Raw genomic sequence first — 13,250 nt, forward strand, 5'->3', positions numbered from 1 at the left:
AAAAATTAATTTACTTAGTTATAACTTATAACCAACTTATCTATAAATAAATAAAGACAGATTATTAAGATGCAAATTCCAAGTACAGTTTTAGTGCCTAAAGATTATACTTCAACTAGTTAATTTTAATAACTAATAATAAGCATATTTTAGACAATCCGAACAAAAATATATCGTAATAAATTAAAAATGCACGAAAACATTAAACGCAAAAAATGTTATCATCACAGAGTTTGATAATAAAATTTCAAGGTTATTTTAAATTTCTAATCAAATCTTTAAGTAAATCAGTATCAAAAAATTGTTTAACATACATTTCAATATTTAATTTTTAGTTATGCAAGTATAATTACGGTATGGAGTTCATTTATATTTTAACAAATAAAGAATTAATTTTTTTTTTCTCGTGAATAATTTTAAAAAAGTTTTATAAAATATTTTATTGCATACTTTGACAATACAATTTCGAACAAATAGAGTGCAGTAAATTAGTCATTAGAGATGTAACAAAACTAATTTTTTTTTTTATGTTTTAAATACCTATTTTATTTAATAAATCATTTTTTGGCTGTGATTAACTACTAGATATATTTATGACTCAAAGTCTAGGTTAATATATTTTTATTAAATTTAAAACATTTACAATCTATACAGTTTTTTGTATAATGAACAAATTCGCAGAGCATATAATAAAAACAAAATATAACACACAAGAATGAGTGATAAGGAAGCAATCCAGTGATGGAACCCTCTGAAAAGGTTTTCATCCTATAAATTTATAGTATTTACATAATTTAAAGTTATATTAAATTATTTAACAGAGGTTATTGATCATTTTCATTATTTTTTTGAGTGATATTCAGTGATTCTTTCTAAGGTACATGAATTTCTTGTTAAGTTTTTAGAAGTTGACAATTATGTTTTAATCTGATTTATTATCGATATTCCACAATTATTAATTTATCTGAGACGAGTGTAATGCTGAAAGTTGCCTATGAGATTGTCGTGTGTAATGCAAATGTGGTTGTTTATAATCCAGTTTTTTATTAATATTACGACTTATTTGGGTCATCACAAGCTGAGCTAATAACTGTAAATTCATTATTTTATAAAGCAAACCACTATTTATGCTATTCATTAACGCAATTGAAGTTATTGTTATTTTATTATTGTATAAATCGTAATCTAATATAAAAGGTCATAATTCTAAATCAGGGTTAACTGTATCTTCATTAGCTTTTGGTCAGCTTTTTCAATTTTATATTATGTTAACATGTCCATTGTTCAAGAAACCAAGCTTAAAATTAACAACTAATATTCTATTTTTTTGATATATTTGTTAAACTTTTAAGCAATTAGAATAGTATAACGTAATAAATATGTTAGTACTAGTTAAGATTTTTATGAATATTGAAACTAAAATAATTGTAATATAGTCAGTAGTCACTGTTAATAAATGTGGTGTTTTAGTTGGATTTTAGATTTGGTAATTGTTTTTTGGTAAATAATATATGTATACATTATTACTCAATTTATAAACATTATAATAAAGTAGCATAATCAGTATATCGGAGTTTGGTTTTTACAGTTTTCAAAGCTAAATTTATATTTTTTTTAGTCACCATAATATCTAACACATCATTTACATCGTAATTGATGGCAACAATAATTCCGAGAAAATCCAGATAACATATATCTCATTAGTATTTATATATTCCTGATATTTGTACCAACAAATCGAAAATTGCTTACAAAATTTAAAATAAAAACTTTTTTTTTACATGTTTATAACCTCGTAGGGTTTTATGTTTATTCAAAACTATAAGGTTTGAAACAAAACAAAATAAAACAACTTTATAAAAAATGTAAGGTTAATTGCTAAGAAAACATTGTAATCTATTGATTGTTATTGCTACGCAATTATTCTTAAAAATGTGACGGTATTTCAATTATATTCTAAAAATTACTTTCCAAAAGTATTTTTTTTTTTTTTTTTAATAACACTTCTTTGTCAAGTTGTTGATCATGGACATGCCTTGTAAAATAAATAGGCAAATGCATTTGACCACCGCTGTTGTGTAAAACCGCAAAATATACTATTTATTTTTATTAAATGTTAACATCGTATAGTAAAATTACATAACTTATAAATTTAAATTCATAATATTGAATAATTTTGATTAAAATTTGCATATATTTTACCATGGATTATTCAATCACTATAATTTGTGTTTTAATTAGTGTATTTACATCTCTTGTGTACATATCTTATTCATTTTTTATTTTTACTGATTTTATAATAACTATTATGAAGTAATATATTAGGTACTTAATATTAATGTAGTATAATAATAATTAACTGCCATATAAAAAAATTAAATATATCTACTATTGTCATTATTATACCCATATCATAAATAAATAAATACGTTTGATTATATAAGCTCAAATACTTTTAAACACTTACTTTTAGGTTTAAAAAGTAGTCAAATAATACTTAACGTGTCAAAAAAATTAACTAATTAATTATTATTATTTTTTTTTAATGTAATATTTACTATCCAACGTAATTTTATTACTCTTGAAAAATAACTTCTCCCGACAATACACTAAAAATCAAGAAGATTTTACCTCCGTAAAGTGTACATCGTAATATGTTGTCATTAAAATTTAATGATATAATTTTAACATATTATTAAACAATAATACGCAATTTTGAAAAACTCATTAAATACGTTTTTAAATAAAAGAATAATCTAATATAGTAAAAAATATTATATTCATCCAACAATAAAAGGTATGCAAAAGTATTTTAATCTACCAAAATATTTAACTTTTTGTTTAATTATTTTACATGTTAGTTTTCACTGAATTCATTATTTACATTTTAAATAATCAATACTAATGTATAATTATCGAATACCTACTGTGTTTGCACTGGAAACATTTGTCATACGGTATTGCATACACAATGACACACAAACATTTCCTATCTTTTCCCAACGTCACTCTTTTAAGTACATAATATTAACAATGAGTTCTCACATGAACTATATTTCAATTGAGTTTAAGAAATATATTCTTTCAAGTAGATAAAGTTTCTGAATGAGATAAACCTGCGTTATTCATAAACGTTATTTAATTATTAAAAACACCCCCCACTTTCAAATGTTTATTTTTATTACTTTATCTATAATTTACTAAAGTAAATTATTTTTTCTCACAAAAGTATTTCTCGTATTATTAACATAATATGTACATTAAAAATATTTCCAAGTTCAGTAATAATTGTAATTACTAAGTTTAAATCATAACAGTTTTTGAAATTTGATAAAAAAAAAAAACATACATATAACGTACCTAAGTAAATTATTTACACTACCTATACAAATAATGGTTTATTTATTTTAATAAAATTTAGTACAAAATATTTTGTATTTTTGACTAGTAAACCAAAGTAAAATATACATCATTAATAATAGTAATTAGTAATATGCCCTAAGTTTCAATTAAAAAAAGTATATTGTACACAATTTTGTATAAACACAAAAACTTCAGAAACTATCTCCGCTGAGTAACATAATTATACCTTAATTTTTAATCTTTTAATAGTAAAATAGCAATAAGCAATATTCTTTTTTGAAAAATATTTTGATAATTATTATAACTAAACAAAAAAGAATGTTTACGTAAAAAAAAACTTAGGCATATTTATAATTCTACTAAGTTTAATTGATTTTATCGTTTGTATTGTTTATTTATTGTTTGAGAAACAAATTTCTTTTAAAAACTTCGAAAAATGTTTACTATAACGTCTATAATCTTATAGTCTTAAAGATAAAAAATAGCAGAAAACATACAAAAGTTCTAAATCATCCGCTTTTTACACCACAAAATCATTGAAACGTGCACAGACATTTATTTGCAAAGCTTTTACACATCGTTAGTTAAATCCACGCATTTACTAATGTGTATAATATATATATATGTATTAAATGGACTAAAGTTATATATATTTATAATATTTATATACATAGGATATTTTTACAGTCTAATACTCTAATGTGATTGAAACAAAATATTCTACATTCTCAAATCAGTGGTATCGATTTTTAAATACACAAAGAAAATCAAAATTGTTTGTCGAATTCTATCTCACTGTTTTTATAATACACAATGTACGCTGTTCAAGTATGTATGTTTGTTTATTCGCCTTTTTTTCTAATATAAATAATTTACGTTAGTCTTTCACATGTTTTTCTAGTTTTTTTTTCAGTATTACAATTTATCGAAATCGAATCGTCCATTAAGTATATTTTTGAAAGACATTTAATATGTTTATCACTTTGTTGCATGATTCCCACTTTAATGGAGTGTGTACTTTGTATTTATATTGATAAGTTCAAATAATTCAATATATTTTTTGAATAGAGATTTTATTCAACTAACACAATATTACCCAGAATAAAACTATAAGTTTTTTTTTATACTTAAAATTATATTTTAATCATAATAAAATGTCAATTGACATTTTTTTTCGCTGTTGTTAAAAATGTTGATGTAAAATAAACGCTCTACTCACCAAACATGAATATTATCATCATTATGGATAAAAATCATTTGAGTCTTTTTTTTCAATGACAAACATATTTTAGATTCTGAGCGTATGATTGAATATAAGTATTGAGTTAACAATAATGTATGTTGTCGTGTTACTTTTATGAGTAATGAGTATTGAAAATGCTAACGTATTAGATCTAGCTTATACCTAGTTAATTTAAGATAAAAATTTAAAATATTTTGGCTCATTTTTAATTTTTTATAGAAATTTAGAGTTTATAATTTTAATTGTTTGAAAATGTTATACAACTAAGACAAAATTCCTCATATAAATTGGTCATACACTATAAAAAAAATACCAAAAATACATTAGCCTAATTATTTTTAAGGCATTTGAAGTTCTAATGTTGACGAAATTGGTTATTTAAATGAAAAATGTCAATTTCAGTAATCAGGTTGCAATTCAAATAATATCAATAGTAAGGAATTAAAACAATTTACGTTTTATGTTAATACATTTTTTCCAAGCAAAATTTAATTTTCAAAATATTTAGACTAATTTTACTAGCTATTAACACCGTAAACCTGTTACACTATTCTATAGTAAGTAGTATTTATTTTAATCTTTAGATTTAATAATAGTACTACTATTTCATATAATACTCAAATACCTAATTAATAATATTATATTATTATTTTATTTTGGGCAAAAATTATTTTGACATACCATACTAATAAGAGAAAAAAATTACAAATAAAATTGCGCATAAATACTATACTAGAATCTGCAATAGCTAAAATAATAAATTATAAAATATTTTTAGAAACAAAATCTGACACACAGATTCCACTCAAAATTGTTTTTCGTATATAATTATACGATTTATCATAAAATCTAAATTTAATCTTATCCATTATCTACTCAATTTCTGACAAAATACAGTTAATACGTTTACTATACAGCCCAGCGACTTATCAGGCTTATTCATTTATTTTCAATATACCTAGTTATTTTTTTATCATACATTTTTGTTCTTTGTTTCGTCTCACCGGTAATATAATATTAAATCGCGTAACACGAAATAATCTAAATGGAAATGGACGACCTGAATTGTCAGTTAAATCGAGCGCGGAAAATACAGCAGAGCCGACTGTCACAGTACAGCACATCACTAACTATATAAGCTCATTTAATAGACAAATGTTGTCGTTTCTACAATATCTGTTGATCGAATCGATGTTTATACTGTATAATATTATGATTACATTTTCGGTACTCAGTAACGAATCGTAACCCACAGAAAATAATCTACCAAAAGTTTAAAAACAAACCGTGGTCGTAGCGGCCTGTTTGCGTCGGGTTATCGCGATAATAAAATAATAATACGTATTATATGTTATTGAGCGGTGATCAGTACGGATTGTATTATGCCTTTAGAATTTTTAACGTCGTGAAAGCGACAGCGTACACTGTTATCGCAACTGTAAAGCATAAATCGAGTGTCAAATACACGTACATACGAGAAATTGGTAACCAAAACACAGAATAATAAGCTACTACTACTGAAAGTATTATTACTATTGGCCGATATATGTTAAAAGAAAACAATAAAAAATGGAAACCCTGTCATTTTATCTAAAACCCAATGAAATCATGTATTGTCCTCCTCCGTACTTAAAAAAACTGAATAACTCAGTCTATAAAGTATATACCTATATAAATATAGTCATTTCTTAAAAATAAACGTCCAAACAAACTGTACCGAACAATGTTGAGTAAATACACTGACCGTCGAGCAAACAAAATATCTAGAACCTCTATTGTAGAAAATAAAAAAAATTACCGTATTGACAGACGATGTTGAGAGGGATTTTGACGTAGTGATGGGGCCAACACAAACGAAATTGCTAGGGCATTAGCTACAGACAATTTGGAAATAATGTGTTTATTTAGGTTCTTTAGAAAAGACAAACCTTTGCCGATCGCTACACTTTTTAACTAATAATTTTTAATTTTTTTTTTAGTTATGGCAAAAACAGCATAACACATAATATAGCGTTTCGAATACTTTCTGGTTTTAATTTTTTTATATTCCTTCCAAAATTTTAAAAACTAAAATTTAAAAAAATCGATTAATATATCCAATTGAAAAATTTTTATTAGTGTTTAATTTTTTACAGATTAAAATTGTATAAAAAAGGTTTGTTTTACCAAAGCTACAAATCGCACAAAATATACTTCAATCTCATGCTTTTGGTATTGCATTGGTATTTGTCACTATTGATATAATATTGGTACTAATTTACAGTATGCACTGGGAACCGTTGTTAACGTTGTGAATCATAATTGTTTTACAAACTTTTTTTTTTTAAACTGTAAGAAAGCTTAAATTACTATGATGAAAATTTCATTATTTTCAGGAAAAAAACATTTGATGTTAAGATCAAGTTGCGTAAATGTCTAAATATTTAAAATTAGATTATTCAAAAACAACTTTTTAAAACATTTTTAAATGTTAATATCGGTTAAATAATATAAACACTGTAGCCTATACTCTATAATAATGATAATAATAAAAATTCATACTATACATGATATTGAAACAATATTTTTATATTTTTATTCTTTTTCTTTTTTTAAGTTAGTATTTAAGATATATTTTGCATATATTTGAATATATCAATAAAGCTAAAATAAAACTGACTCCACACATTTAAATATTTCCAAATACTTAATTATATTTAATTATTTAATTTATTATTCCATACCAATTATTTTCAAAAAAACATGATATAGTTAATATTACACTGCTTTGTTAGAACACTAGTTTACCATTTAATATTTTTATCATGTATTCTAAGCATTTTTTTTTTTTTTTTTTTTTTGTTACATAAAAATCGGTTCAGTATTATTAAATCGAACCAACGTTTAACTAGAAAACATTTTTTGAATTCTTTTTATATTTGATTTTTAATTAAATTACTGTAATTATTTTATAAATGATAGATGTAACATTATTACGCTTACGTATCTTACCATTTTTTTTTTCATTTTAAGAATCTTAAAATAGCTTTTTAGTATTAATCAACTATAATAGTACTTTTACATCCATAACTAACGATATAATTTTACGTGATGATATAGAAATTAATATAAAAATCAATTAATTATTACTCATAAGCCATTCAGAAAACATGATTAATCCATTAATAATCTACCTACTATGAAACTTAAAAATACTAAAATATATCGTAATAATAATAAACATAAACTTAACAAATAAAATTATATTACGTTTTATTACATTATCGAGTTTATTTGAAGTTATTTATACTAAACATAAAACTTTAATAAAATAAGGAAGTACCTAAATAATATAGAAAAGTTAAGGAGAAATATAATAATCATAATAATAACAATAATATATTTATGTATTATATATCATAGGTGGCCAACTTGCGGCTCGCGAGCCACGTGTGGCTCTCGTAGTTATCAGATGCGGCTCGTGTCTTATTTATAAAATCAAAAATTTTAATTTTTTTTGTATTGATTATAAAAATTATCAAATTATGTAAAATTTGTCTATAAACATTTTGGCTCTTAGTATTATTGTATTTGTCTATGTGGCCCGCGAACCTATTCATGTGGCCACCCCTGTTATATATTATATTCCAGTGTATTTCAGTTCAATATGTAATTACAGTGTTAACACATTATTATGCTTTTCAAGTACTATCATTTCGATAACAGAAAACCAACTTATAAAGTATACTTTATGTTATACCAATAAATAAGATGATTTTGCACTATCATGAACAAGTTAAACTAGTTTATAAAATTTGTATTGTTGTTAAATATTTATTTTAAAATTCCGTAAGAAAACTTTACAAAAATAATTATAACGACAAATACATAATGGTAATGACCAATAAAAAATAATTGTTCTGTTTCTTTCGACATTTCCAATTATTCTCGCACCGATATATAGCTTAAACAAAATGTATCTTATCTTATGCTCAGATTGACGGTTTACAGTTTATTTTTATTCTCATACAACAATATATAAATTGTAAATTCAATAAAATAATATCGTATAGGTATTGTTCATATCTTGTTCCTAATCAATAATCAATGATACATTATTGATTTTACTGATATACTGATACAACATAAATTAACGATCAACTTAACGTCTTCATACGATATAATTATTTTACATATTATGCGTTTGTAACATGATAATAGATTTTATCCGTCTGAAATATTGTTATAACAACCAATGATGTATAATTATTTTGAATTCAATACAACCTTAAAATTATTATTAAAAAAATATATCAATAGATACTTTTTAGTTTTTACAATATATTAATTATATACCTACCTACTTAACATGATTAGTATAAATGAAATTCAATACATAAAATTATATAATAATCTGCATTCTACTCCCTATAAATAATACGTGCTCTTCCTATACAAAAATAACGTCAGAAAAGGTGATTTATTATTTTAGCTTTTTCAGGTACTATTTTATTCGTCAATAAAAAATAATGATGTCGGTATTTATAAACAATAAAAATATATGAGCAAAAATAACTTTATCGAGTAGATAACTACTCTGCAGTACAGTCATTGAGTAGAATACTTTAACAGATACATACAATTTGAATTCAATAATAGATAGGTTATAAACAATAAAAAAAGAGATGGTATCTCTGAGCAGAAATGGTTTAACTTTTTATTACAAAGGTTACTCAACTATTATTTTAATAATGATATAAAAAAAATTCAGCAAATATTTATTTATTTTTTTTTTTTTATTAATATTATTTTAAAAAGTACCGAGAAATGTCTGCCTTTGAATCACTAAAATATAAACGGAATCCCATTTAAAACTTCCCTCAAAGTTTATGATTCTACTTGAAAAAAATACCTTGAAAATTAAAAAAAAAAGACACCATTGTATAATTTTATGCATTCATTGCTCAGTTTACAATTTAATATTGTCAAAATTAGTGCATATTTAAAGAGTATTGAATTCTGAATAAAGCATCAAATATAAACTCTAAGTTATAATAACCTTGAAACAATATGTATTGAAATATATTATAATTATAACTTTGTATATTGCATACGTATATAATTGTGAAATATTAAAAAAAGATCATACTTAGAAAGAAAATAGTCTAAAAATCTTGACAGTTGCTTTTGCAATAGTACAATAAAAATTTACACAATTACGTACGTATTAAAATTATATTGAAATTAAATAATTATTCGCTAACAATAACTAAATACTGGCAATATAAAGAATCATTTTATTTTCAAAGTTTAAACTTTTTTAACGCTTTCTAAAAAAATAAAATGTTAACTGTCGACTGATAATAATCAATAAGGACCCCTTAAATTTCAAGAAAATACACTAGGACTATTACTACTAGTCTATATATATAATTAATTATATCTCTTATTGATATACAAAACTATTTATTAATTTTAACTATAAAAATATGATTCATAAAAAATAATTATTTCTAAAAATAAAACACACAAAATGTAACTATTTTTACTACTGCGATGTCACGTTATCCCTTCAGTTGAAGAAATATTTGTCTCAAAGTACTATTAATACTACATTACTACACCCCCCACAAGCCACAACGTATGTTAACGTATGTTTAACCTAACCGTAAATACATATTTTAAACGAGCTTGACCCATATTTTTCACAAAAAAATACATTTAGAAATTTTATACGTATATTATCTGTGTTATACCTAAGTACTCAAAACAGACGTACGTATTTATTTTTTTACGTGACAACTATATTACTTGATTTTTTACCATGTCATATCATTGCCCTGAATGATATTAATAGTTCCATACAATCTTTTACTATAACATTATATAGTAATGAATTTTTTTATTCATAACTTTTCTAAGGAACGCGATAAAAATAATCAAATTTATTTAATTACTGTAAATATAATCTTTTTTTATACAATAAATATATGTTAAAACCAGCAACGGTTTGGCAAGGTATCGACCTAGATAACCTTTATTTTCATAAATATATTCATATAATATGTACGAGTATAATAAATAATATGAAGATAGACATTAAGTTACCACACAGTTTACTATATTATTATTAATGATAAGTTTAATGTATCATTAATTTATAGTAAAAAAAGTTATGTGCATGATCAATATTACAATAATTCTCAAAAAAAAATTTCTCTAAAAATAAAACAAAATGATGAAAAAGATGATTTACATTTTTTTTTCCTTATTAAAATAAACTTCTACATAAAAATCATCTGTTTAGTTCATTAAAATACGTCTGCATTTTATTTTAATTAAAAGGTATTGACAGAGTTGTATTATTTGTTAATAATTTATTACACAAGCTACTGCCTACTTATTTAATTTGTGCTCTTTGATTTTGTAGCATAATTAATTATTAAGACGTACATTTAAGCTTTTATGTAATCTATTAATTCATTATTACTTATTTTATTAATACATTCGTCTGAACAGTTATTCAATATCAATTATTCAAATAAATTTAACAAACAATTTAATAAAATGCAACAAAAATGATTACATATTATATTTTATATTTGATATTAATTAATATCAATACGGTAAATAACATGTAACTTTGCAACTTATAAGTAAAAAATGCATAATTTACATTGAATAGTTATTTTTTTTTTAATAATTATACTCTTCAATAAAATTTCTGTATTAAAATAAATTATTATTTTATTTCTTCCAGATGTTTAATTATAAATCAGCTCAATAATAAACTAAAAAAAAAAATAAAACCAAATGTAGTTAATAGTTTAATAAATTGCGTGGATCAAGTATATATTTTCATCTCAAATTTAAATAACGACAGAAAAGTTGAATTGGTCAGTTATTATGACATTATTAATATCAGCAATAGTTAAGTGCATAATTACTATGTCTAGATACAAAAAATAAATAATGCGCTATGTTTTTTATTAGATATATACATATTTTAAATTTTATGTAACTCATCTAAGCACTATACATACATGTGTTTAACATAATCACGCTTTATATAATATATAATATAGTAATATTGGCATTTTATTGTATATTATTTTATTTTAATTTTGTTACATTTTTTGAGTTACTTGAAGCGTAACTTATAAATATCAAACATTTATTAAAGTTATTTTAATTTAGCATTCGAGTTATATACTATTATATCAGTTCTTTAAACCCATTCACGTAATATTTTTATTTATACTATTGCGTACCTATTTATACATGAATAAATTGTATTTTTTAATATGTAATACATACCTATTATATATTAAAATTATACTGTTCCCGGTAAACTTTTGATTTATTTTTAGCAATAAATGTATAATATATCAAATACAAAACGTGAGCATTATTAAATTATTATGTTTTTTGAAGTTTATTAGCTATATATACAAATAGACTTTATACTTTTAATGTCCGTACATAGCTATATATAAATATTTAATTAAATAAAATTATTGCTTAATATAAGCATTATTTTCATAACATGAAATTGTTGTCCACTACTTACAAAATAAAAATGTATTCCCGTTTTATTTGTTCTTTTGTCTTAATTTTATCTTAATAATTTATTTTATTAAAAATGCTTTTAAAAGTAATTATTTATAAATAAAAAAAACATTTGTCGATACACGATGAATGTTATATTATGTCAGCAAAATAATTTTAAAAATATAAATAAATGTAACTTGCACTTATTGACACTTATTATTCATTATTCTATGATATTTTTTTTAATTAATAAATTTTTTCGACAAATATATTACAATACAAGCATAAGTATTCAAAAATTATAATACGTATTAATATTATTATCATTGTGTTTACCTGTATAGAATAGAGCAAAACAACTGTATGAAATTTAAATGTGCGAACAAACAATAAGGTTCTGTTTTATATAATAGTAGACACTGCAGCCGTTCATATTCGTCAATGATTTCTGTCAGCTCATATATTTGTTTAGGTGTACATTAATTAAACTTCTACCTACTTGATAACATATTACTCGTATTTTACGTACATTTAATTCGTTAGACATATTGAGTTTAATGACGAGACACGTGTCGACCAAATGACGTGCTCGTTAGTCAAATGTTTATTACTTTTTTTCATAGTTGAATTTTTTTGTTTTTGCACTCTAACATTGGAGGATCGAAAAGATAAGGAAAACAACATATAAAGTTAGAGGTACCTATAAGAAATACGGATTTAATTTTTAAATCAGTGTTATGACAACTTAACCAACTAAAGTTTGGATTGAAACTAATTTAGTAGTAGTTCGTAGTAATAACCTAGACAAAGCCATGCCTAAGAATTCAATATAATAAACAGCACACCAATTCATTAAGAACATTTAAATTGTCTTTTCTTAAACCTTAATATTCCATAGTTCGCTAAATATACATATTATCTAAATATATGACAATATGTTTCATTAAATTCACCAAAGACGAAATATATATAAATATGTATTATATATGTGTATATAAATGATATTTTTACTGTAAATACCTTCATATTTACAAATATACAAATTAAAACTTTGACCATAACATTCTAAAACTTAATAAAAATTAGTTAACCAATTATTATTTTATGATGATAA

General features: G+C 22.9%; 1 protein-coding gene across 7 annotated transcripts in view; it reads right to left on the bottom strand.

Annotated features, from left to right (window-relative positions):
- The window catches only part of LOC112592645 (neuroendocrine convertase 1-like), a 36,771-nt gene extending 24,209 nt beyond the window's left edge, over window positions 1-12,562 (bottom strand). For 5 of the 7 annotated variants that reach the window (XM_025336795.1, XM_025336793.1, XM_025336796.1 and 2 more), the window contains exon 1: window positions 12,473-12,562. The gene's annotated coding sequence lies outside the window, so the exon portion shown is untranslated. Of the gene's footprint in view, window positions 1-14; window positions 104-12,155; window positions 12,193-12,472 lie in introns of those variants that run through there. The other 2 variants (XM_025336792.1, XM_025336791.1) reach the window with 2 other exon arrangements.
- Window positions 12,563-13,250: the final 688 nt, after the last annotated feature.

Source organism: Melanaphis sacchari, unplaced genomic scaffold (assembly GCF_002803265.2).
Source record: "Melanaphis sacchari strain LSU unplaced genomic scaffold, SCAv2.0 Contig182_pilon_pilon, whole genome shotgun sequence".
Lineage (NCBI taxonomy): Eukaryota > Metazoa > Arthropoda > Insecta > Hemiptera > Aphididae > Melanaphis > Melanaphis sacchari.